Source organism: Ursus americanus, chromosome 29 (assembly GCF_024610735.1).
Source record: "Ursus americanus isolate L20-20 chromosome 29, mUrsAme1.1.p, whole genome shotgun sequence".
Lineage (NCBI taxonomy): Eukaryota > Metazoa > Chordata > Mammalia > Carnivora > Ursidae > Ursus > Ursus americanus.
This window is the reverse complement of record NC_142155.1, coordinates 2,676,835-2,702,297: the sequence shown is the minus strand read 5'-3', so window position 1 is coordinate 2,702,297 and position 25,463 is coordinate 2,676,835. Positions and strand designations below refer to the sequence as shown.

General features: G+C 37.3%; 1 long non-coding RNA gene and 2 pseudogenes across 2 annotated transcripts in view; 1 reads left to right on the top strand and 2 right to left on the bottom strand.

Moving 5' to 3' along the window:
* The window catches only part of LOC148107488 (uncharacterized), a 349,000-nt gene that overhangs the window by 163,468 nt on the left and 160,069 nt on the right, over window positions 1–25,463 (bottom strand). The window lies entirely within an intron of this gene.
* On the bottom strand, window positions 19,943–20,683 carry LOC123797571 (L-lactate dehydrogenase A chain pseudogene; annotated as a pseudogene).
* On the top strand, window positions 20,821–22,719 carry LOC123797575 (L-lactate dehydrogenase A chain pseudogene; annotated as a pseudogene).

Genomic DNA, 25,463 nt, shown 5'->3' with positions numbered 1-25,463 from the left:
AAACCATCAATCTCATGAAAAACAAAATCTAAATATATTTACTACTAAGAAAATTGATATCTTATTTTCTCACCACGTAGGTGAAAGCTCACAGAGCTATATTTTAACTGTGAGTTTGTCAAGGAAGAGTTAAGAAAATTTCCTGTGTGTCCAGATTGGGACAAATGGAATTTTGAGCACTTTCAAGATCTTCCAATTTGGATTTTGCATAGAATTAGTAGAACCCTGATTCTCTGATGATCAGAAATTCACTTTGGACTTTGGCTAATATGACCAGATGTTCCATTCTCCTGGGATAGTCATGGTTTGTGCCTGGTATCTTAGTATCTCATTTGCTTTACTATTAGTCCAGAATGCAGTAAAAAAATTGTAATGATGCATTATTAATAGTGACATTAAAATAAGCGAGGGTGAGTTTGACAGACCTCCATTTTGTACTTTCAGTTTCTGATACAGTGTCATCTAGTAGCAATGTAAAACACACATGTAGTGATCACAGTTCACACTTAACATGTAGTTAAATGTGCAAGATGACCAGTGACAATTCATCTTTCTTTGGCTGACCCTTTCCAGATAGAATGTAATTAACACCTTCTGTGTCAGCTATCTATTGCTACATACCAAACCACTCCAAATAGAGGGGCTAAAAATAATAAACCATAATGAACTATGATGTATTATTTTTCATAATCCTATGGACTGACTGGTGGCTCTTCTACTAATCTCATCAGGGCTTACTTGTGTGGTTACATTTAGTTGGTGACTGGGATATGTTGCAATACCCAAAATGGCTTCACTTATATGTCTGCAGCCTTGGTGTTGGCTGTCAGCTGGCGTGCTTTGGTCCTCCTCCACGTGGCTTCTGATCTGGACTTCTTCATAGCATAATGGTTTCAGAGTTCCAAGGTAGAAGCTGGAAGACTTCCTGCTAAGGCTTAGGCTCCAGAATTCATTCAACATCACCTCTAATACATTCTATTGGTCAAAGCAAGACATAAGGTCAACTCAGATTAAGAGAGTGGAAAAACAGATCCCATCTCTTGATGGAAGAGTGACAACATTCCATTGCAGAAGAACGTAGACACAGAAAGGCATGCTTCTTTGGAGGCCATTATTACACTGATCTATCATACCTTACTTTAAACGATAGCACATACAGCTCTTGCTGATAGACTGAAGTATGCTTAGATAAAAGTAGTTGGGGACGCCTGCCTCATTCTGTTCTCTAGTGGTAGAGAGAGAAGCATCTGATATTGTTAACTCTGCTGGCCACTCTGAGATGCACAAAGCTCGACAAAAGTAGATTAGGCAAGCATGAAATATGTGTAGAAAACAGAAGCTAAGCAGTTCTACAAATACTGATTTAATTTTTTGGAACACTTTTCTCTTTTGCAATAAATCGTTTAAGAAGCAATGAACTGGCCCCCACCCTCTCCTTCAGCCATGTTGATGGCAGAGGCAGAAAAGATCAGAACTTATAGCCCATTTCTCACTGGAGAGGAAAACTTGTCATCAGGCTTTGGGGAGAAGGTTCTGCCTTATGCTCATAGTACATTATCTTTACCATGTGCTAGGATATCACATTTAAAAGACAAAAAAAAAAGTAAAATACTTGAATGAGCTTGTTTTATAACATTAATATTATTGAGAGTATCTGCTTTCCAGGCTGAAGTGATTCATTCATTATTCTAGTCCTGCTTTATTCCTTTGTAATTTTGGTAATTATGCTTTTCTTTTTAATACAAAAAAATGTGTAAAAACAAAAACTTGAAAACACCAAAAAAAAAAAAAAAAGAAAGAAAGAAAAGAAAAAGAAGAAGCAATGAACTTTTAAAAAGTTCATGACTGTGACACCTGGGTGGCTCAGTCAGTTAAGCTTCTGACTCTTGGTTTCAGCTCAGGTCATGACATCAAGGTAGTGAGATCAACCCTGCATTGAACTCTGTGATTAACATAGAGTTCACCTAAGATTCTATCTCTCTCCCTCTGCTCCTCTCCCAGCTTGTGCTCTCTCTCTCTCAAATAAATAAAAAAATACAATTAAAGATAAAAAGTTCATGCTTATGATGAATATAGAACTTGCACAAGATACTCGCTAACACTTAACAACATTGGAGTCCCAATGACAATGCTGACTATTTCAGAACCAGAAAACACAAATATGATAAAAAAGCATCAGTATCTACCAAAAAATCAGTAGGACTTTAGAAATACTGTGCCCAAAGATAATGACTTAACACAAAGTTGCAGGTGTTAAGTTTACATAAGACTTCATAAAGCATGACTTTTCATTTATATCAAATAACTGCTTCACTCATATATCCAAGTTTTTGTGTGCATGTGAGAAATGAAATTGCTAACATGTTGGCTCCAGTAATAGAAAAAGAAGTGCAAATAGTTAAATGATATCAGCATGATATCAGTATCATCAAAAGCTTCAACAGAAAATCAATTAAATTCACTAATAATTTTATGTTTTTTAATCTAATTCATGAAATTATAGTATTTTATAGTTTCATCCTGTCAAAAATAAAATATAGCTCATTACTGTGAATGTGAAATCATTTTAAAAGTTCATTATTGAAGGAAAATTCATGGCTTTTGTAGTGAAAATACAAATAAAATTTGATGAATAAGGCATCGTGGAAAAAAACAGTATTTTTACTACATTAAGAGATGTATAAATTAGAAATATACTTGGAATTGGTAGAGGCATGGTTCAGAGCTGATGTTGAAAAAATTTAGCATGGTAATATGCAATTTCTCTTTTGGCTGCCCATCAAAAACTGGACTTTTAAAATGTTTGACCCTTTAAATCACTGATTTTTAAGTCAACCTAATGTTCTACCATGATATTAGACTTTTGAAAACAAATCTTCTATATCAATTAGTGTTGTATTTTGTTCAAAATCAGACATCTTTAGTCAAATAATCAACAAATGGAGTGAATAAAGTTTAACCTTGAAGTTTTTAGCAAATTTCAGTTAATAAAAAGTTTGTAAATATGAAATTTTTTAATGCATCCTAGAAAAGCAAAAAAGGAAATGAACTGGGGCGCCTGGGTGGCACAGCGGTTAAGCACCTGCCTTCGGCTCTGGGCGTGATCCCGGTGTTATGGGATCGAGCCCCACATCAGGCTCCTCCGCTATGAGCCTGCTTCTTCCTCTCCCACTCCCACTGCTTGTGTTTCCTCTCTTGCTGGCTGTCTCTATCTCTGTTGAATAAATAAATAAAATCTTAAAAAAAAAAAAAGGAAATGAACAAATTAAAGCAAGAGAGTTCTAACAGTGTATAAGATATAATTTTGAAATTACATAATTGTACTTTGGAATACCTTGATTTAAAAAGAAACTTTTGATGTAACTTATATTTTAATCATGTAAATTTATATTTTTGTCCTGGAATGAAATAAAATTAATAAAACTTAAAGATATTGTACTATCTAAATTAGGCAAAACAGCCATACAAATAATGAGTAGAGGCAGCTTACTGATGAGTTTTGTCTTATAAAAATATCTGCTGAAGAAAGATAATCTACATGGAGGCAATAAATTCTTGAGGAAATATTCTGACATGTAATGTAAAAAAAATGTAATTGGCATTCTCCTCCATTGTCAGAATACTCTCTGAATTTACCAGTTATATCAGCACCTAAAGAAACAGTATTTTCTCTATTGAAAAGATCATGGTAGATCATGGTCTATAGAAATGAATCAAATGAAAATACAACTAACCATGATTTGAAACTCTGAAGATTTCAGGCATTTTGATTAAAAAAAAAAAAAAAGGACTATATTGAAAAAATGTTTTTTTCAGAAAATGCTATGGTTACTAATGAGAATTGGAGAAATTATATAAATACATTATAAGTACTATTACCTGCTTTTGTATTTTTACTGTTGAGGTGATTGATATAAAGAAGGATTTTGAAATTTTTATTAAATGTATACCGATGTAATGGATGCTAATATTTTTATTTGATTTATAAATAGATTTTAAATTTATAAAAATAATAAACAAATTTAATAATATAACAGTTGTCATAACAAATAAATTCACATTAATTTAATATTAACTAAATATATTAAAATTTTATAAGTATAAATAATTCATGTGTGTATATACATGAAAAATGTATTTCAAAAATGTTTTAAATACAAGTATTTTATACTTCCACTATAAAATTTTTGTCCAATGTATAAATATTATAAAAATGATATATTTTCAGTTATTTTTATTGAGTCCTTTTAATGTAAAACCAATTTTTGATTTAGATAGTGAATTAATCATGTTATCTATGGTTCTTTTTGCATTTGGTCCATAATCATCTTCGAGTTCACCTCTCTCCCTTTAAACCTCTAAAAATCAATCTCTACTTCAGGAAGCTACCACTAGATTGCTTCTTTTGGAACTCCACCAGTCTTCAGATTTATAATCTGACAAACCCAAACTTCTGCTGCATCCAGTGTTAGTGTTAGTAGCTTCAAGTGTTAGTAAGCATGAAATTGCCTCCAAGGACAAAATAATGTGAAGTGTTAGAGTTCTGTGGTAATGTGGTAATTAACAACTATGCTAAGAAATAACAATTATGAGAAGCAATAATCATTATTTGTCATTCGATTTGTTGTTGTTGTTGTTGTTTTTAACTTTCTGGGATTAGAGAAATTCCATTCTTGGAACGTAGGCATCAGTGTGACCCTGCTAACAATCTGGCAGACTGCAAATACGGATCATTAGTATTTACAATCTATTTGATTCATATAGCAGTTTCCAAAGGGCTCATAGTGACTTCACAGACATTAGGTTATTTATCCTTATCATTTCTAGTGAAGTAGATTTTAAAGCCCGTTGTGCCCATTCTATTGAGGTTAAGCCTCATGTTTCTTATACTTCTTCAGAAAAGTATGTCTAATTATTAAAACACTTTTACACATTTTGATCAATTAATCTGAGAAAACATTTCTGTGACAAAATTATCCAGACAGTTCAGGCTACAAAATGGTAGATATACATATAACCTTTTCTCAAACATCTCTGACTAAAAGCCTACTTTCTAATATTGCCTAAATAACACATACATTTTTGACATCTGGGGCAGTCAACCTTCCAAGCGCCTTACTGAGTTTTGCTCAATGTACTCATTAATTACTTGAAGACCTACTTATTCAGCACTTCCAATATATCAGCATTGGTCTTTGTGCTGCAAAGATACAACATGAAGAAGGGTTTACAATCTCATGGAAGACACAGGACATCTACTTTGATGGCTATAGTATTGGTTAAAAGGGAAAAGAGACAGATGGGATGTACAGATGAAATGCTTTGGGAGTTTAGATGATAAAGGGTTTACTTCAGCTTGAGATATTAATCAGAACTCACATTATGATTTCCTTAATCCATCCCTGCACTTACCTCTGTATCACTTAAGAGAATTTCAGAAACATAAGTAATAGAAGACACAATTCAAAATGTTCTAAACAGGGGATTTGTCACTTTATCTAACAAGAAGTCCTGAGGCAGAAAGGGTCCAGAAGTGATTAATTCAATGGCTCAGTAGTATCAATGGCATCCCTTTATCTTACCATTCTGCCTGTCTTAGCACATCACTAGGCACACACTTCAGATCCCAAGATGACTACAGCAGCTTCAGGCATCCTGCTTTTTTCATACCAATGTCTGAAGGCAGGAATAGAGACCCTATTTCTCCCTTAGGCTTCTTTATAGGAACTGATAAATCTTTTCCAGACACGTTACCTCCCATTAGACCCCCCCTCCCCGCAACATCTCTTTGGCCAGAAGTAGGTCACATGAACCTTCCTAAGCCAATGAGTTACCATGATCAGCTTAGATTAATCTAGATTCCTTTCCCCTAAGAATATAGTTATATAGCAAAAAAGTAATTAGTCAAATCTGGATCTCTTCTAACGAGAAAGAAGTGGAGGTGAGGGAAAGCTTGGGATAGGCCAACAAAAATGTCTCTTACATTACCTCTAAACTAGCTCTACCCCTAACTGCCCTATTTTAAATCATGGTACCACAAATCTCCCTCTCACTTAATGGACTCAAAATCTTAAAACTGGTTTGTTGACAAGACTCTTCTGCTACCCCCATATCTCATTACCAAGCATCACAAACATTAACTCCCATATCTTGAAAATGCTTCCCAAGTTCCAGTTCCAACTTTCATGTGCCCAGGATGTTGTAAAAGTCTTCTACGGGGGAGGCGGGAAGAGGGGAGCCTATTAATTTATCAGACAGACCAAAATATTTTTGAGATTGAAATAGTGTACTATTAATGATTATACAAGAAAAATACATGTAAACTACAATCAACCCAACATATGGTTCTCCTACCCCTAACTCATCTCTTTTGAATCCAGTTTTTGCATTCTCCAATTCTAGTTTTCTTTGTCAGTACATTTCTCATTCTGGAGTCCAGGCCTGATCATGCCATGTGCCTGTGCAAAACTTTCAATAGTTTCACTATCCATGAGGATTTAAACACAAATCGCTTACCTCAGGACTTGGGGATCTCCCATAGTCTGCTCCCAAATTAAACTTTCCTGGCTTGCCTTTCATTATTTCCCAAAATATAAACAAAATCTCAGCTAGCTACATACTACCCTTCAACCAAAACAGGTCACCTATAAATCCTTAAGTGTGCCCATACTCTCCTACCCCTAGATGTCTGCTAATGTGGTTTCTTCTGTCGGTAATGCCTTTCTCTCAATGTCAATATCATACCCATCATTTGAGGTTATGGCAAATGTGCCTTCTCTTTAACAAATCAGATGTAATTCTGTGTTCTTTTATTCATACAACTGGTTATGGCTATTATGACCATGTTTTCAGAATAAAGATCAGAACTTTTAATCTGTTGTGGATTCTGACAATGGGATGAACCCCAAACTGATCATACTGGGGTTTTTATTACAACTGAATTTGTCAATTTTCCTTCCTAGAGGATAGGCTCTGCAGTGGAAGAAGATGGGTTTTACTCCTCTTAGACTGCCATATTGATTTATAGACACCAGCTTCTCCATAAATATGTTCCTATAAATTTCCTAATAAACAAATCAGTAGGACTACATAGCTATCACACATCTCTTCGATTGGCTTAAAAATCTATTACAACACAAAACAATAACAGTTTTTACCTGTTGGAGGGGTGAAAACCGAGTAGACAGAAGACTGGGGTAGGGCAAATTTTTCTGTATGTCCTTTTATATTCTTTGATGCTTGAATTCTTTACATGTATTGCTTATTAAAAACTAATTTAAAAGCATAAAAGTTTAATTGGAAAATGTGCCTTATAATAATGGGTTCATATTTAAATTTTCTTTCTAAACACATATAAGGTATGTAGTCCAGTGCCACACCTTCATGGGAATTCTGCACATAGGATTTATCAGAGTTAGCGGTATTATTAACAGATACAGTAGAAAAGAAACCAATTAGTCTAATAAACAACGGTAATAGATTATTTTACTATGAAAGGATATGCTAGAAAATATAAAATCAAAGACTTCAATGATGCCGATTTTCTTGGAATATCTTTATCTTGCTTTGATTAGGATCGCACAACCAAAACTGGGCAACATAGATGGTGTCAAAAGATACCAGCAACTTCCATTTCATGTTATTTTTCTACATTACACTTTGAAGACTTAATGATTCTTATAGATCTAATTAATTTACTTTAAACTACCTTAAAATTTCCCATTAATGAATAAATCAAAATCTGTCCACAACCTTACTGATGGACGGCAGGCTTGCTTCCTTTGTCCCGTTATAAGAATGTTCCAGTGAATAACTTTGTATATGTGACCTTGTCTGCATGTGAATCTACATGCCTGATCACGATCAAAGGGCAAGTGAAGGGCTAACTGACAGCAGGAAGTGGAGAATGCAAGTATCAGGACCAACTATCTTCTCTTTCCATGTCCTTCACTGACCTTCACAAACACTATTTTCACTTATCCTGGGTTGTCCTGGGAAAGCCAGAGGCTCTTCCCTCCTACTGTGCCTTGAGCGATTACAGATTTGAACAGAATGTCAAATGAATGCCCCACAGCCTTCTACTGACCCTGCAAGAGTCAGGGCTGTTCACACATAGTCTGCCATCTGCCCACATCTGGCTTCACTGCCCAACCTTAACGCTTTGAGTGTTTTCACACCTTTTTTGAAAAAGAAAAATTATGTGAGCAAATCCCAGAGTTTGCTGTGCGTTAGTTGGTTAAATGAACCGTAGGCTAGCAAGAAGGGACAGATCAAATATATTGGAAATGTGCCACTGTCTTCCTTTGCGACTATAGGAAAGTCACTTTGCCTTGCTGTGTCTCCATTTCCATATTCATGAAATCAAGGACTCTTATTCATCTTCTTTTTAATGTAATAAATAAAATACCTGAAAGTGTTAATTAAGTATACTTTAGCATTTTAACCCTTATTTACAACTGAGAAAATAATCATGTGCACGTATATTTACTCTGGCCATCAAAAGTCACTTTTGGTGACCCAAACATCTGGAGGCAACAGCGTGATTTTGTGTGAGAGTAAGTCCATTGCTATCACTAATATGTGCAGTTTTGCAAAGACTTCCTGTTTTATTCACTTACAATAACTTCAAATCCTTCTTAGGACAATATTTTTTGTCCTACTTGTAAATACTTCACATTCTTGGTAAAGACTGAAGTCATGATAATTTTACAATATCAGACTAGGGATTTTTTTATGGACCAAGATTATATAAACCCCCAGATGCTTACTTTAAAGAGGAAAAGGAAATCATTACACATTTCTGATTCATAAAACCACTGAGATGGTTTCTTTAAAACTTCATTAGATTTCTTTCAGTCATTTTTGATTATGGCAAACAGAACATTTTCTAAGCCTTAGTTCTGAGTAGATTCTGTATCCACGAGTGTCTAAAAAGATGAAATTGGTCATTTAATACTATTCTTTTCAAGATCCAAATAAAGCCTTCAATACGTTCAGACCAACCTTTTTCTCTAGAAGTTGAGTAACTGTCAGCCTCAAGGAAGTAATACTTAAATCATTTTGGTTATTAGCATTTTAAACAAATTAGCTTATCACAAAAAGCTGAGATTTGGATCCTTCTAGAAATGGGATTATTAAAGGAGGTCCAGAACCCCAGTAATTATTTGAATATAGCCGTACAGATTGGGGTGCTGTAAAAAGAAGGTATTCAACAGGTGGAGGCAGCATCTTGGAGGCTGGGCCCATGTGGAGGAGAGATGGAGACTTTAAGGAAGAGAGATGGTCCTCAAGGCAAATTTTGCCAGCTTTCAAAATTTACCTACTTTCAAATTTTACCACTTCTAAGAAGACTGGGAGCCTGACAGTTCCAGGGCTTCTAAGGGACTTAGCCTTTTCGGAAAAGCAGCTGATAAAATCTGGGAGAATGGCCCATTCCACTTTCAAATCTGTGAAGTCCCTAGAGTAAGAATAACCTAAATAAAAGGATAAGAGACAATAGGGACCACAGAAGAATAAATAATCACCACCTAGACTTTATCTTTTTTTATCGTAAATATGTCTATTTGAACCTTAACCTTTCAAAAAGTTGATAAATAAATCACAACTTTATTATTGGTCTTTGACATGATGTAAATTGTTAAGCTATAGAGTTTCTTTTTTTTCTTTCCAAGTTTTTATGTAAATTCCACTTAGTTAATATACAGTGTAATATTAGTTTCAGGTGTAGAATTTAGTGATCCACCACTTACATACAACACCCAGTGCTCATCACAACAAGTACCCTCCTTAATACCATCACCCATCTAACCCATCGCCCCCTCCCACCTCCCTTCCGGCAACCCTCAGTTTGATCTCTATAGTTAAGAGTCTGTTTCTTGTTTTTCCTCTCTTCTTAAATTCCACATAGGAGTGAAATCATATGGTATTTGTCTTTCTCTGACTTATTTCCTTAGCATTATACTCTGTAGCTCCGTTTATATTATTGCAAATGGCAAGATTTCATTCTTTTTTGTGGCTGAGTAATATTCCATTGTAGGTAGATGATAGACCGATGGATGGATGGATAGATAGATAGATACCACTTCTTCTTTACCCATTTATCAGTTGATGGACGTTTGGGCTCTTTCTATAGTTTGGCTGTTGCTGATAGTGCTGCTATAAGCATCCAGGTGCATGTAGTCCTTCAGACCAGTATTTTTATACCCTTTGGGTAAATACTTAGTAGTGCAATTGCTGGGTCATAGGGTAGCTCTATTTTTAACTTTCTGAGGAATCTCCATACTGTTTTCCAGAATGGCTGTACCAGTTTGCATTTCCACCAACAGTGTAAGAGGGTTCCCCTTTCTTTGCATCCTCCCCAACACCTGTTGTCTCCTGTGTTGTTAATTTTAGCCATTCTGACAGGTGTGAGGGGATATCTCATTGTGGTTTTGATTTGTATTTCCCTGATGATGAGTGATATTGAGCATCTTTTCAAGTGTCTGTTAAGCCACAGACCTTCTTAAAAATATATAGATTTTGGGGCGCCTGGGTGGCACGGCGGTTAAGCGTCTGCCTTCAGCTCAGGGCGTGATCCTGGCATTGTGGGATCGAGCCCCACATCGGGCTCCTCTGCTATGAGCCTGCTTCTTCCTCTCCCACTCCCCCTGCTTGTGTTCCCTCTCTCGCTGGCTGTCTCTAACTCTGTCAAATAAATAAATAAAAATCTTTAAAAAAATATATAGATTCTGTGCCCCATCTTGGACTCAGAAATCTGTTTTCTTCACAAGATTTACAAGAGGCTTATAATTCATATTAGCATTTTTAAAGAACCATCTTTTGGTTTTGTTGAATCCTCTCTATCACATTTGTTTTATATTTTATTTATGTTCTCATATTTATTTTTTTCCTTCTTTCTATTTTCTTGGCTTTATTTTCCTCTTTTCTAACTTCTTGGGATGGATGCTTGGCTCATTAATTTTTAACCTTTATTTTTTGGAATTATTTGTATGGGGGGGATTTTCACATATTTCTGATTAGCAATATAAATTAAAAGAGTGCCTTGTGCCTGTAAATTCATTCATTTCAATATTAAATCATATTAACAACAGAATAATAAGGTCTCATTCTGAAAAGAAAGAATCCCATCACTATGCTCCTCTTTTTCAATATCCAAGCTGACAGAGAAGCCAGTCTCATTAGAAACAGATAAGAGCCTCCTGACATCTGTTACAGTAGACGGCTGACACTAACGTTAAACACGTTGACTCTATTTATTACAGAAGAGCTACACTGAATAAATGAGGATTCTAGCCGAGTGGTTCATGGCCCTGGCTGCACATCTGATTTCCCAATCCCTGTGACCCACCCCCAGAGACACTGATTCATGGGGTCTGAGTTTGGCACGCACACCCAGCAATGTTTGAAAACATCCTAGGTGATTGTAACGTGCATCAGGAGTTGAGAATCACTGCCTGGCATTTAAGCTTTTCACCTCAAGGTGGAAAAAATCATAGCTGACTATAATTAAAAGGCTTGAAATTTGATCTAATCTCAAAAAACGGAACACAGGAAACAGCCACCTCCGCGGGAAGTAATCTCCTCCTCTAGATTCTCTCAAGCACAGAGAGCCCACTCACGGAATTCTGCTGGCATTGCAGCTCTGCACACTGCCCAGTGAATGTGGGAGAGGAGCGACTTGGCATCTGTGGGCAGGATTCCTCTTCTCCCCAAGTGACTGAGATGACTACTGAAGGTCTCAGAGCAGTCGGAATCAAATTGGTTTTTCTTTGTTCAGTTTACTACATTTGACAGCAGGGTACAAGGAGAAGCTAGGGAGTCAAAAAGCTTATTGTACGTATTTGTTGGAGGGAGAGCGGGAGAGAGAGAGAGAGAACTGCGAACAAGAAAACATAAGGAGAACAGAATGAAAAAGACAAAACTCAGCTGAAGCCATTATCTCTAGTGGCAAATTCGCTTTGCGTTTCAACTGCACACATAATTTAGGTCCGTAGAGTTTTTCCTTGAATTTTTGGAGAATTATATCTATTTTGTTTTATTGATGACAACAGCCAGGATATTTTTTCCTCTGGAAAGAAGAGAACACCACAATGAGGATCTTGGACTAAAGGCAACTTTTCATTCTTTTATTTTGCTTCAGATATTTGATTTATAGGACAAAATAATAACCAAAGGAAAAAATCTCTCATCAACACAAAAATAAAGAACTAAGCTTATCCTCCATGTTACCACCATTACTTATCTATTCTGTTATTCAATTTTTTTCTTTTTTCTTTTTACTTATTTGACAGAGAGAACGAGTGGTGGGGAGGAGCAAAGGGAGAGAGAGGGAGAGAGAAGTAGTCTCCCCATTGAGCAAGGAGCCCGATGTGGGGCTCAATCCCAGGACCCTGGGATCATTACCTGAGCCAAAGGCAGATGCTTAACCAACTGAGCCACCCAGACACTCCTGTTATTTAATTTCTTGTTCAGCCCTATAAATTCCTTGATAGAGGTTTCACTATAGAACAGACTTTTTTGCATTCTGGTCTTTCACTTCCATCTATTTGTTTCCAGTTGCACTTCAGAGGCAGAGCTGGATTGATACAATCAAGCCTCTATGGCTGCCTCTGCCTCTGGGCACATTACCTTCAACAATTCATCCATGCATCTCAGGATATTTATTTTCTTGGCTAGTTCCCTTCCTTGTAGATCCCAGTCCCAGACTCCACCCACAGGCACCCATGCTCATACACTTTAGGTGTTTTCTTCCAATACATATTATCTACCTTTATCGAAGTGCATATCTATCCATGAGCAATATAAACACTATGAACGTGCTTTTCCATTTATATTAACAGTATCAAATGATAAATCACATCATTGTTTTTTAAAAATCATTATGTTACGTTTTGAAGAATTCTGCATGTGAATATATGCAGTTTTTGTTTTATTTTTTTTTTGACTGCTGAATAGTATTCTATTGTTTGCTTATATCCTATTGTAATTTCTTTTCAATAAAGTCTCTTAATTTTCATTTTAAGGACTATATGATAGCCCAACATACTGATACATCCATTTAAATCTAAATATCTTTCTGCTACTGCTTAGATTTTATTTAGTTTTATAATTAATCTGTACAGACATACATATTTAAACATGTATTGGTTTGCTAGCACTGCCATAACAAAGTGCCAGACTGCGTAAACAACAGAAATTGATCTTCTCACAGTTCTGGAGGCTAGAAGTTTAAGATCGAGGTGTTGGCAGAATTGATTTCTTCTAAGGACTCTCTCCTAGACTCCTAGATGGACGTCTTCTCTCTCTGTCTACACGTGGTCTTTCTTCTGTGTGTATGTGTGTGCATGTGTGTGTCCAAATTTCCATTTCTTATAAGGACAACAGTCATACTGGATTAGTGCCCACCCTAAAGACCTCATTCTTTTTTTTTTAAAAGATTTTATTTATTTATTTATTTGACAGAGAGAGAGGCAACCAGTGAGAGAGGAAACACAAGCAGGGGGAGTGGGAGAGGAAGAAGCAGGCTCCCAGTGGAGGAGCCTGATGTGGGGCTTGATCCCAGAACGCCGGGATCACGCCCTGAGCCGAACGCAGATGTTTAATGACTGAGCCACCAGGCGCCCCTAAAGACCTCATTTTAACTTAATTACTTCTTTAAAGACCTTATCTACAAATATAGTTACATTCGGAGCTATAGGGGGTTAGGACTTCAACATATGAATTTGGGGAGGCATGATTCAACATACAACTAAAAAATGAAGTATATATAATATATATAACTAACTACATCTTATAACTAATTATAGATCAATATATATTCATATATATACATATATATATTACATATACATATATATGTACATAGTGTTTTTCTAATTTTCTAGATAAGTTTTGAAAACAAACACCTAGAACTTGGAATATTGAGTCAAAAGATATAAACATTTTTATACACCTTTGATATTGCTTTCCAAATATATAATACCCATGTATACTGCCAATCTCTTTAGGTTGTGCCAGTTTTACCAAGTACCACAAGCACTGGGGACAGAATTTAAATTAACTTTTCCTTTTTCAACAAGTTTTTTTTTTTTTTTTAAAGATTTTATTTATTTATTCGACAGAGATAGAGACAGCCAGCGAGAGAGGGAACACAAGCAGGGGGAGTGGGAGAGGAAGAAGCAGGCTCATAGCAGAAGAGCCTGATGTGGGGCTCGATCCCAGATCGCCGGGATCACGCCCTGAGCCGAAGGCAGACGCTTAACCGCTGTGCCACCCAGGCGCCCCCTTTTTCAACAAGTTTAAAATTAACACTTTTTTTTCTTAGTTGTCATAAGTCTCTGCAGGAGTAACTTCTGACCCCTATCAGCAAGTACCACATCAGGACTATAGAGACCAACAGCGTAACAGTAGATAACAGTAGCAAAATGAAAGTGTGCTGTCATAGCCATACACATACATCCTTATAAAGCATTAGATAACTTTGATGGTTTCTGGTTGGACTGCCAGTGTTCTCCAGAGAAACAGAAACAAGAAGATATACAGCTACACACACACACACACACACACACACACACACAGACTAACTGATTGATTGATTTTAAGGAATTGTTTTATGTAATTGTAGATGTTGGCAAGTCCAGAATCTGCAGGGGAGGGCAGGAGGCTAGACACTCAGGGAAGAATTTGATGTGGCAGCTTGAGTCCAAAGAGAGTCTGCTGGCCCTCCCCCTTAGGAAACATCAGTCTTTTTTTTCTCTTAAGACCCCCCATTGTTTGGGTGAGGCCCACCCACAATATGGAAGTAATCTGCTTTACTCAGAGACTACTTATTTTTGTCAATATCATCTACAAAATATCTTCAACAGCAACATTTTGACTAGTGTTTGACCAAATATCTGGGCACCATGGTCTAGGCAAGTTGACACATAAAATTAAGGATTGCACTGGGTATTTTGGATTTTGTTTTATTTTATAACATTCTTGTTGCTGTATAATTCAATATAATTCACCATTTATTTATTTATTTATTTATTTTTTAAAGATTTTATTTATTTATTTGACAGAGATAGAGACAGCCAGTGAGAGAGGGAACACAAGCAGGGGGAGTGGGAGAGGAAGAAGCAGGCTTATAACGGAGGAGCCTGATGTGGGGCTCGATCCCAGACCGCCGGGATCACGCTCTGAGCCGAAGGCAGACGCTTAACCGCTGTGCCACCCAGGCGCCCCTATAATTCACCATTTAAAGCACATAATTCAATGGTGTTTAGAATATTCAAAGAATTATGTAATCATCTCCACAATTAATTTTAGAAAATTTTTATCACTTGGGAAAGAAACTCTGTACCCTTTAGATATTACTCTCTAATTTCCCTATCACCCCCAGGCCTAAGCAACTACTAATATGCTGTTTGTCTCTATAAATTTGCCTATTCTGGAAATTTCATATAAATTGACTTTTTTGTGGTCTTTCGTGACTAGCTTCTTTTCTATATTTTCAAAGTCATTCATGTTGTAGCACATTTTAGTACTTCATTATGGCCAAATAATATTCTGTTGTGTAGATGTACCACATTTTGTTTGTCCATTCTTTAGTTTATGGACATTTGGGCTGGTCTCACCTTTTGGCTATTGCATTACGTTGCTGTACACATTTGTGTACAAATTTTTGTGTGGCCTTATGTTTTTAATTCTCTGAAATATGCCTAACAGAATTGCTGGGTCATATGGTAACTCTATGTTTAACTTTCTGAAGAATTGTCACACTGTTCTCCAAAATGGCTACACCCATTTTTTATTGCATGAGGGTTTCAGTTTCTCCTCATCCTGGCCAAGACTTATTTTCTAACTTTTAGGTTATAATGGATGTGAAATAGCATCTCATTTTGGTTTTAATTTACATTTCCATGATAACTAATAATGTTGAGCACCTCTCTCTGTGTTTACTATTCATTTGTATATCTCCATTGGAGAAATGTCTGTGAAGGTCATCTGACCATTCTTAAGGCAAATTAATTGCCTTTTTATTATTGAGTTGTAAAAGGCCTTTATATAATCTTTATATGACTTATCAGATATATGATTTATAAGTATTTTCTCCCATTGTTCAGGTTGTCTTTTCACTTTCTCGATAGTGTCATTTGAAGCACAAAAGTTTTTCAATTTTGATGAAGTCCAGTTTATCTATGTTTTTCTTTAGTCATTTGTTCTTTTGGTGTTGTAAGTAAGATCCATTGACACATCTAAGATCACAAAGTTTTACCTCATGTTTTATTGTAAGAGATTTATAGTTTTGGCTCTTACATTTAAGTCTTTGATCCACTTTAGGTTAATCTGCATATGGTGTGATGTAGGAGTTCAAATTCATTTTTTGTCAAGTGGCTATCTACTTGTCCCAACACCACTTGTTCAAAAGACTCTTTTCCCTTATTTAATGGCTTTTCCCTCCAAATGACCAAAACCTTTATGTTAACAAAGTGCACTGAAAAAGTTTATGTTTATTTCCATATATTTTGTGAGGAAAATCTCTACTCCTGTTTATATTACATATAGGAAATCTAAAGAAAACATAGTTTTGTTAGGTAAAGATGTTTCTAACTCTGAGTAGTATGATGGTTACAGGCATTTAGAGAAAAAATAAATGTAGGTAACCCGGGAAATGACCTTTGTGAAAGTCAGGGATCATTACTTTAACTTGAAACTATCTTCCACTATCATTCACATATTACTTATAAAGATGAGTCAAAATTTCATACCAACTTAATTCCTCCTTCCCATCCCCTAGTCACAACTTCAGAAATTACTGTGGAAATTTAACCTTTAAAATGTAATAAATAAACCTCAACTGAACTTCTCCTTTTCTTCTTTGAAAGTGTCAAGGAACATGCCATTATAGCCCAAACCACTGCCAGCAGTGGAGGCTAGAGAAGTCATCAGAAGAGCAATGCAGAGATTTAAGATATTCTCAGGCAAAGTGATTACTTCTTTCCTTTCGGCTCTTCTTTTACCTTCCAGAAGACCAGTTCCATGCAGGAGGTTGCATTTCAAGTTCCTAACAGAGTTAGTATTGATTCAGCAGAATCTAAATTGAACAATAGATTCTAAATAGCTCTTCTTTATAAGAAAACAAAACCCCACAAACACCCAACATCCCTTCCCCAAAAAGAATAAAATGGAAAGATTTAGCCCACCAATATTTATTATCCATCTGTGTCAATTCTGATAGAAACAGATAAACAGACCAATGAAACAGAACCCAGTAAGACAGACACTTGATATAGGATGTGCTGGAGCCAGCTTCTACCAGCTCCTAAGAGCAGACTGTTAAATCACTAGAAGCTGAAACTGATATTTGGTTCCACGAGGTCATATATGTAGATTTAATCCAAAGCTAATAATTGATCTCTTATCTGAAATCTTTATTTTTATCATTCAGTAATTTTTGAGAAGGCAGAAGGCTTATTTCATATTTACTCTATATATTATATAATTATTGGGTTAAAGAATGAATGAATATATTAACTGCCTTTAAACTTACAGGCCTTAGAAATAATTTTTGCCGCCTTTGATTTTATTTGCTTGGATATGGGATTCAAAATGTTTCACAACATAAAACATGGCTTTAAAACTTCAGTCTGAAGCAAACTTTTAAAAGTATCTGGATTAAAGTTGTGAGATAAGACTGGATAACTATGAAATAAAGTGAGTTTACTTTCTGCTTACATTCTCTACTCAATCTGCCATTGTTTACTGAGCATAACAAGGTAATGGGGGACACCCTAGATACTTCAGCCAGTGGTTGGGGGAGAGGCACAGGAGGTATAATGGCTTACTGTTTCTAGCCTTTTTGGGGCAAGGGATCTGCTTATAGCTCAAACCTCAATTACAAAGACATTTTTTCAACCAAAAGGTGTTGCAAAACTTCTTCCAGCCCCTAAGGATAGCAAAGAGCACAGAACAAAGAGTGATGGAATATACTCAATACAAAGACAGGTCGTAAACTGCAGCTTCCTGCAAACAGAGAGAAAAGTCCTTTGGGAACTTACTGGTAGCAGGCATTTTTAAAGAGAGAAAAAGAACTTCATAGCAATACAGTTGAGAGAGCTTGTACTTAAAGAGAAATTTGCACAAGTGCGTAAGTGAAGAGTGAGGTAGGTCTTGACTATAAACGTGTATGTCCCAGTTTGGCTCCAGAAGAAGAGTAGCAGGTCCTGTTATAGCTTGAGAGACCATGGAACCTGAGCTACCCCAGGGCAGAGACTAGCCCCTAGAGAAGGAAATAGGTAGTCTGTGACAAAACCACTGTCATTCACTTGAGATTCACTATAGATTAATAATTTAGTGAAATATATAGCTCTTTTCATAATATGAGTGGGTTCCGCTATTCCCAATTAATCCTTTCCAAAATCTGGAGTAGGCAAAATCCCTTGTCATAGATCAAGACTCTTAGATGGAACCACATGGGTAGACTTGCAGGGATATTTGGATCAAGACTAAAGATCTACACAAAATTTCATGTCAATATGTGAATTTTCCTAGGTAATGGGTCCATCATTTTCTTTAGACCCTCAAAGAGAACTGTGACCCAAAAAAATCAAGAACCAGTATTCTGGATAAAAATCAGAACTGGGCAGGTCACACCTCATTTGTCTAGTCAAGATTCTGGTGTTCAGAGCAAGAAAACTAGGTAGACACCCCATAGATAAAAATATTCATTAACAAACTTGTTTCTGTCTGAGTTTCCTACAAGTTACACTATTTTCATGGAAAAGAAAACATAACAGAGTACAGCATAAGCATTTTTCTCCAAAATCATTAGACTCAAAAAGTGTCCAACAATTATGAATCTTTTCTTTGCAAATATTTCCATCTATTTCCTGTTCAAGAGCAAAATCACCGGTCTGCACATTTGGGCTCCATCTGTAAATACAGATCTGAAAAAGCTAGCCAAAAGAGAAGGAAGCAGAAGGACAAGGCACATTAAGCGACTTGTAGGTCTATTGCTTTGTTTCATTTAGGTTTTGGGTACCAACCCCAGTGTTCATTTTCATAGCTACACAAGCATCATGACTACCACATGTCTGGATGTGATGCTCTAGCCTGTGAGTATGAACAGGGCAAGAGGCAAAAAGATCAACTGACAGTCCTCACTGAGAACAAGAGAATTTCACAAGAAGCTGTTCAAATCCTAGAATGAACATTATTCCCATTCCACATTTGGGGATAATACTAAGGAAAAGAAATATTTGGAAAAAAGGAAGGAGGAGGTGCATGTGTGTGTGTAAAGGACAGGTGACAAGGGAGAGGAGCAAGAAGAAAGGTATCAAAAAGCTACAGCAGGCTAAGGGAAGTAGAGTCTCTTTTATCAAGTAACAAACACACTTCCTGCGCCTGTGACAACGTAGGGTACTATGATTTGGCCTGTGTCATAAGTAGAAACCTGCTTGTTACATATTACATCTTTAGGATGATCCATCAGTACGTACCCTTACGGCCTTCAAGTGAGGCACCTGATATCTATAGTGCACAAAATCAGATCCTTTAGAACAGTTACAAACAATACATGAAATACTGGATTATACATGGGATCGCAGCATGTGATTGGTGAAAAAGTTGGACTGGGCATGATGAGTGAAGGAACCAGGAGTTCCGTGACACACAGTAAACACACATCTGCTTTGACGGGCAGCCACAGCAGATGCTCTCCTGGCAGCAGTGCTACTTCACGTTGACCAGCCTAGGACTGCACCAGGTAGGGATCATCCAGCGTCGGGATATAGCTGCGGGTGTTTGTGAACCGTTCCTGTCTGTAACTTTAGGAAACTGATGTTTTCCCTAGGCTATTTCAGTATTACTCCTTGAGTAATAATAAATCAGGTAACAACAACAACATACACAACCTCCAACTAAAATCCTGTCGTGGTCTAGTCGGTGAGGTGGCGCGCCGTTAGAAATCGTTAGAACTGCAACTCCCTGGGATCCCGCAAGGTGTAGGTGTGCTCTCCTTCAAACGGGCCTCTTCCTCAGGAGTCAGAGCCACCTTCACAGCATCTGAGATTCTACTCCATCCCAAGATGCAAGGAACGCTAAGGAAGACATCATCTTTTATTCCATAGAGACCCTTAACCAGGGTGGAAATTGGATGCACCTGCCTAAGAGTCTTCGTTATACTTTCTGCCAAATCTGCCACACACAGTCCAATGGCCCACGACATGCAGCCTTTCAGCTGGCTCACCTTGTAAGCACTGGCAACCACCTGTTTGTGGAGCCCTCTCTTTATTCCTTATCTGCATCAGTGCCTAATTCAGGGTGCAGATTCTTCAAGGAGACACCAGCAACAATGACTCCACTCCATACAGACACACTAGTTTGGGCTGTATTTTACAATATTAGGAATGATGAATTTAAAGATGTTCATGTTAGGCTGGACCAAATTAAGACAGCTTTGTCCGTCTTGCTGATGTGCCCCAGCTGTGATAATAAGCAGCTTGGAGTTTGAAGTCACATTACAGTCTTTGCCAGAGACAATTTTTGGTGTCCATCCATCTATGGAAGTGGTATTGTAGATACAGTGATGAATAAGCTGCAGGGGGTCCCTGCTGTCGGGCAGATAGAAGTCACATTCAGCCAAGGGAGTGCTGAGGCATCTGTGGTTAAAATAAAATAATAAACCAAATGCTATGGCAAATTTTATGTGTTAATGTAGCTGGGCCATGGTGCCCAGATATTTGGTTAAACATTATTCTAGATGCTTCTGAGAGATTGATTTGGATAAGATTTACATTTAAATTGGTGGACTTTGAATAAAGCAGATTGTCCTCCATAATGGGTGGGTCTCATGCACTCATTTCAAGGCCTGACCTTCAGAACAAAAGATTTAACTCCTCTGAGCAGGAGAAGAACTCTGTAGCAGATGGCGGATTTGAACTGCAGCATAGGCTCTTCTCTGTGTCCCCAGCCTGCCAGCCCACCCTGCAGATTTTGGACCTGCTAGTCTCCAAAATTACACGAGCCAACTCCTTAGAATCTCATACATAAACATATGCACACATAGATGTATATTTACACACATACCTACACACACATCCTATTGGTTCTGTTTCTCTGGAGAACACCAAGTAGTACAATAAAGTAAACTAAAATAAAGTAGGTATTAGGTTGCACTTCTGATTTTATGAAGAAGACTTTACAGATTTTCAGTTAAATACTGTAGTGGGAGCCAGGTTGTTAGGGCCCAACAGGGGGACTGCCAAAAAGCAACTTTCTGCTAACGCTGCTGAGACAGTGACGGTGGATGATCCACCAGCCGAGGAACTGATGAGTTATTTCAGGAGGATGGGGCATTTCTTAGGGGAACTACCCTTTCAACTCTATCAGACAGCCTTGAAAACAGGGAGTTTATCTCCCATTGACTGTTTTCTGATTTTTAAAAATATCCTTATATATTTTATTAGAGAATAACACTCTTCTGGATTTGGGAGACTAGCAATTCTAAAAGCCCAGATTTTCTGAGGAGGGTTCCAGCTAGAAATTCAGTGAATTAGCAGGGTCAGGCATTCCCCTGATTAATGAGGGTCAACTCTGTGGCAAAAGTATACATGGGGCTGAGGAAAAGTATAAAGGATACAGTGTTTAGTGAGCATAAAACCTTCTTAGAGAAAAAAATGTGTGACTATCCAAATGTTCAAGAGCTTAAAAATGATATAAGACAGCAATATAAGGCAATATACCTACCAATATATGAATCTCAGGTGAGTAGTTTAGATAAGAAGGTCAATAGAAGGTCAAGAAAAGCTCTCTTTGGGCTGTCGTGCTCTGGAGAAAGTGGAGCTTAGTCATAGCCTTAAACAGAACTTGTATCACGGGCTGACCTTTACATGGAGATGGACATATAGGATAGCCTTTCAATTTAATATGACTTGACATGTGTGTGCACATATAAAAACTTTTTATAATTATATGTATTTAAAAATATATTCATATTTAATTTTATATAAATATATATGAATTTTTATGTGGCTCTCAAAAGTGTGGTAGAAGTAAAATAAAAAAACTATGCCAATAGCAAAAGGCTATGTCGTAACATTGTAAAATACAGCCCAAACTGCAAGTTGCTGGTTGTTTCCAGTCCAGTGGATATCTTGACCTTGTGGCTTGGAAGATAAGTGTCTTTCCCCAAAATCATGTTATTGGAAGTGGTTGCAATCTGGATCCAGCCCGGTTCCATTACCTATTGGGGGAAAGGCTGGGAGTTTGCCTATTGAGCTGTCCTCGTAGGTGGGTCCTCGGAGAGCATGGAGACTCTAGTGTGTCTGTATGGAGTGGAGTCACTGTTGCTGGTGTCTCCTTGAAGAATCTGCACCCTGAATTAGGCACTGATGCAGATAAGGAATAAAGAGAGGGCTCCACAAACAGGTGGTTGCCAGTGCTTACAAGGTGAGCCAGCTGAAAGGCTGCATGTCGTGGGCCATTGGACTGTGTGTGGCAGATTTGGCAGAAAGTATAATGAAGACTCTTAGGCAGGTGCATCCAATTTCCACCCTGGTTAAGGGTCTCTATGGAATAAAAGATGATGTCTTCCTTAACGTTCCTTGCATCTTGGGATGGAGTAGAATCTCAGATGCTGTGAAGGTGGCTCTGACTCCTGAGGAAGAGGCCCGTTTGAAGGAGAGCACACCTACACCTTGCGGGATCCCAGGGAGTTGCAGTTCTAACGATTTCTAACGGCGCGCCACTTCACCGACTAGACCACGACAGGATTTTAGTTGGAGGTTGTGTATGTTGTTCTTGTTACCTGATCTGTTATTACCCAAGGAGTAATACTGAAATAGCCTAGGGAAAATATCAGTTTCCTAAAGTTACAGACAGGAACGGTTCACAAACACCCGCAGCTATATCCCGACGCTGGATGATCCCTACCTGGTGCAGTCCTAGGCTGGTCAACGTGAAGTAGCACCGCTGCCAGTAGAGCATCTGCTGTGGCTGCCCGTCAAAGCAGATGTGTGTTTACTGCGTGTCACGGAACTCCTGGTTCCTTCACTCATCATGCCCAGTCCAGCTTTTTCACCAATCATATGCTGCGATCCCATGTATAAATTCAATACTGCATGTACTGTGCACTAATATATATCAGAATATAGTATACATTGCCATTTAATGTAAAAAGAAAGATCCATACATAAACAATGCAACCAACTATCCATGTGTCACACCAACTAAAATTCTAAATAAACTTTGAACAGTGAAAAAATAAATACATATTGCAAAACAAAGATGACTACTAATCTTTAATTATCTTTCTTTAAATCCTGCTGGAAAATCCTTGTTTATAAATAAATCTTCCCATTTTAAATAAACCCTCCCAGAATAGTGGATGTGAAGTGAGTATATAGCAAGAGCTCTTGGTTGATGCCAGCTAAGCAATATTTATGTTACTACGAATGCCATATTGTCATTCAGTGATAAGATCCCTTACGAATTTGGCTCTGAGCTGATCCTGGGCATAGTTTCTTTCAGTCATTCTTTGTGTTCCCTCACTCTGCTCTGTCCCAGGTGGGATGTAAGGGTGGGATGTTGACCCCTGTACTTTGCATTTCAAAGGCCTTGGTACCATCTGGTTTCTGGCTGAGTTTGATCAAAGAGGGCACTGGTAGTCAGCAGTAGGAAGAAGTGGGGGCTACTTTTCCTCTTCCTTGTGTGCCTCAAAATGCTGAAATACAAATCGCAGCATCATAAATCTTCCCATTTCCCACTTTTGCCTTATGGCAATGCTGTCTGGAATACTCACCACTAAAAGGGAAGGTAAGACTATCTTTTTAAAATTAAAATAGTAACCATAAATAAAGCAAAATCAAAAAAATCAAATAAAAGGAGCCACAACTCAAGTCAAGATAAGAGAACACAGTCTGAAAACAAAATTTCTACACTTAATTCACTTTGTCAGCAAACTACGAAGGTTCCTTTAAGACCCTTGGAAATGGTTAGAGGAAGCAATCAAAATTATTTTTAAGTCTCTTCCAAATCATCTCCATTGGGAGCTATGCTAAAGCTAACAGAGTTTAATCTCTATTTTTAAAAGTTCTTAAAATAATGAAATTACCTTTTCTGTGAGAGACTAAGGAAGAATGTGCACAGTTGTTTGGTTTATGGTAGTGCCATAAATTCCAAAGAATGCACTGGCCATATTCAATAAACAGATTATTTTCTGAAAGAATGATTTTCCATATCACAGTTGATGTAACCAACCATAGACCATGCTCTTCTATCAACCATAAACTTCACTCTTTTCCTCCCTAAAGATACACACACCTCCCAAGTTCTCTGTTTCTCTTATATTCCATGTTGAGCCAACTGGTACACTTTTTCTTTTCTCCTTTGGCTATTTCTGGTTGAATTATTTAAGCTGTTTGGCACTATGAAATTCCCTTGGGAAATAACTATCGATCTGTTAGAACACAAAGATGACTCTCAAGCACCTTTTCCTAGAACTTTTGAGAAACACTACCTAAGAAAGCAAGGTTACGAGCCCCAGCTCAAACTGAAAACCAAACAAAGTAGTTGACTATATTCTGATAAGAATCATTAGAGACATCAGTCCTTAGACTATGGATAAATAGTTCAACTCCTATGAGTTCTAATTTCAGTTTTTACATGCCCAAAGCATTAATTTTTCGTCACTGAGCCCGTGAGTCAGTATTAAAGGGTTTGAAGTCTATTCTTAATTAACATATTTTTCTATATCCCACATACCTTGAAGGATTCATATGCATCACAAAATGCCCTTGATCCTTCACCCTGCCCTGTCTCAGATAAACTAAGTTGTGCTGTTACCTTTTGTCAAAAGATGATACCATCACCTACCACAACTTGTTTTCCATTATGCAGAGATGGTGTAAATTTCCCCCAAGGTATAAGGTCTAAGTTTGATGTTTTACAAAAAAAGACTTCAAATTGAGAGCTCAGGAAAAGATACATGCTTCCTGTGATAACGAAGGAAGGACTGACTTTCATTATAGGTCTGGGCAAGAAATACCGATGTTTAGTCACAGGTTGTCCAACACATTGGAAAAAGCAAAACAAACATTCAATCTGTCAAGTGAACCCCAAAACATACTGCTGTCTATAAGTAAGGAGTCTGGACTTTAGACCACCTAAGGTTTTCTACTAGCTCTAAAATACTGTGATTGTAATCATGTGGTTTCTTTATACTCTCTGATCTGGTGATGTGGAGCACTTAATGATATGGTGCTTATTCATCCCCTTCTCTGCATTTCTCTGTCATTTCATTTGGAAAGATAATTATAAATGACATCTTCTCAAGAAATTTCACTTTCCACCTTTTTTTCTATTTTGTAACAGAAGCCATTGATGCCATAGAAATTCTCTGGCGAATTTATAGATATTCCTCGCTGTCCTGTGTCCTTTACTAGGGTATATAAATGTTGAATTAAAGTAGCTCAGACTTCTGC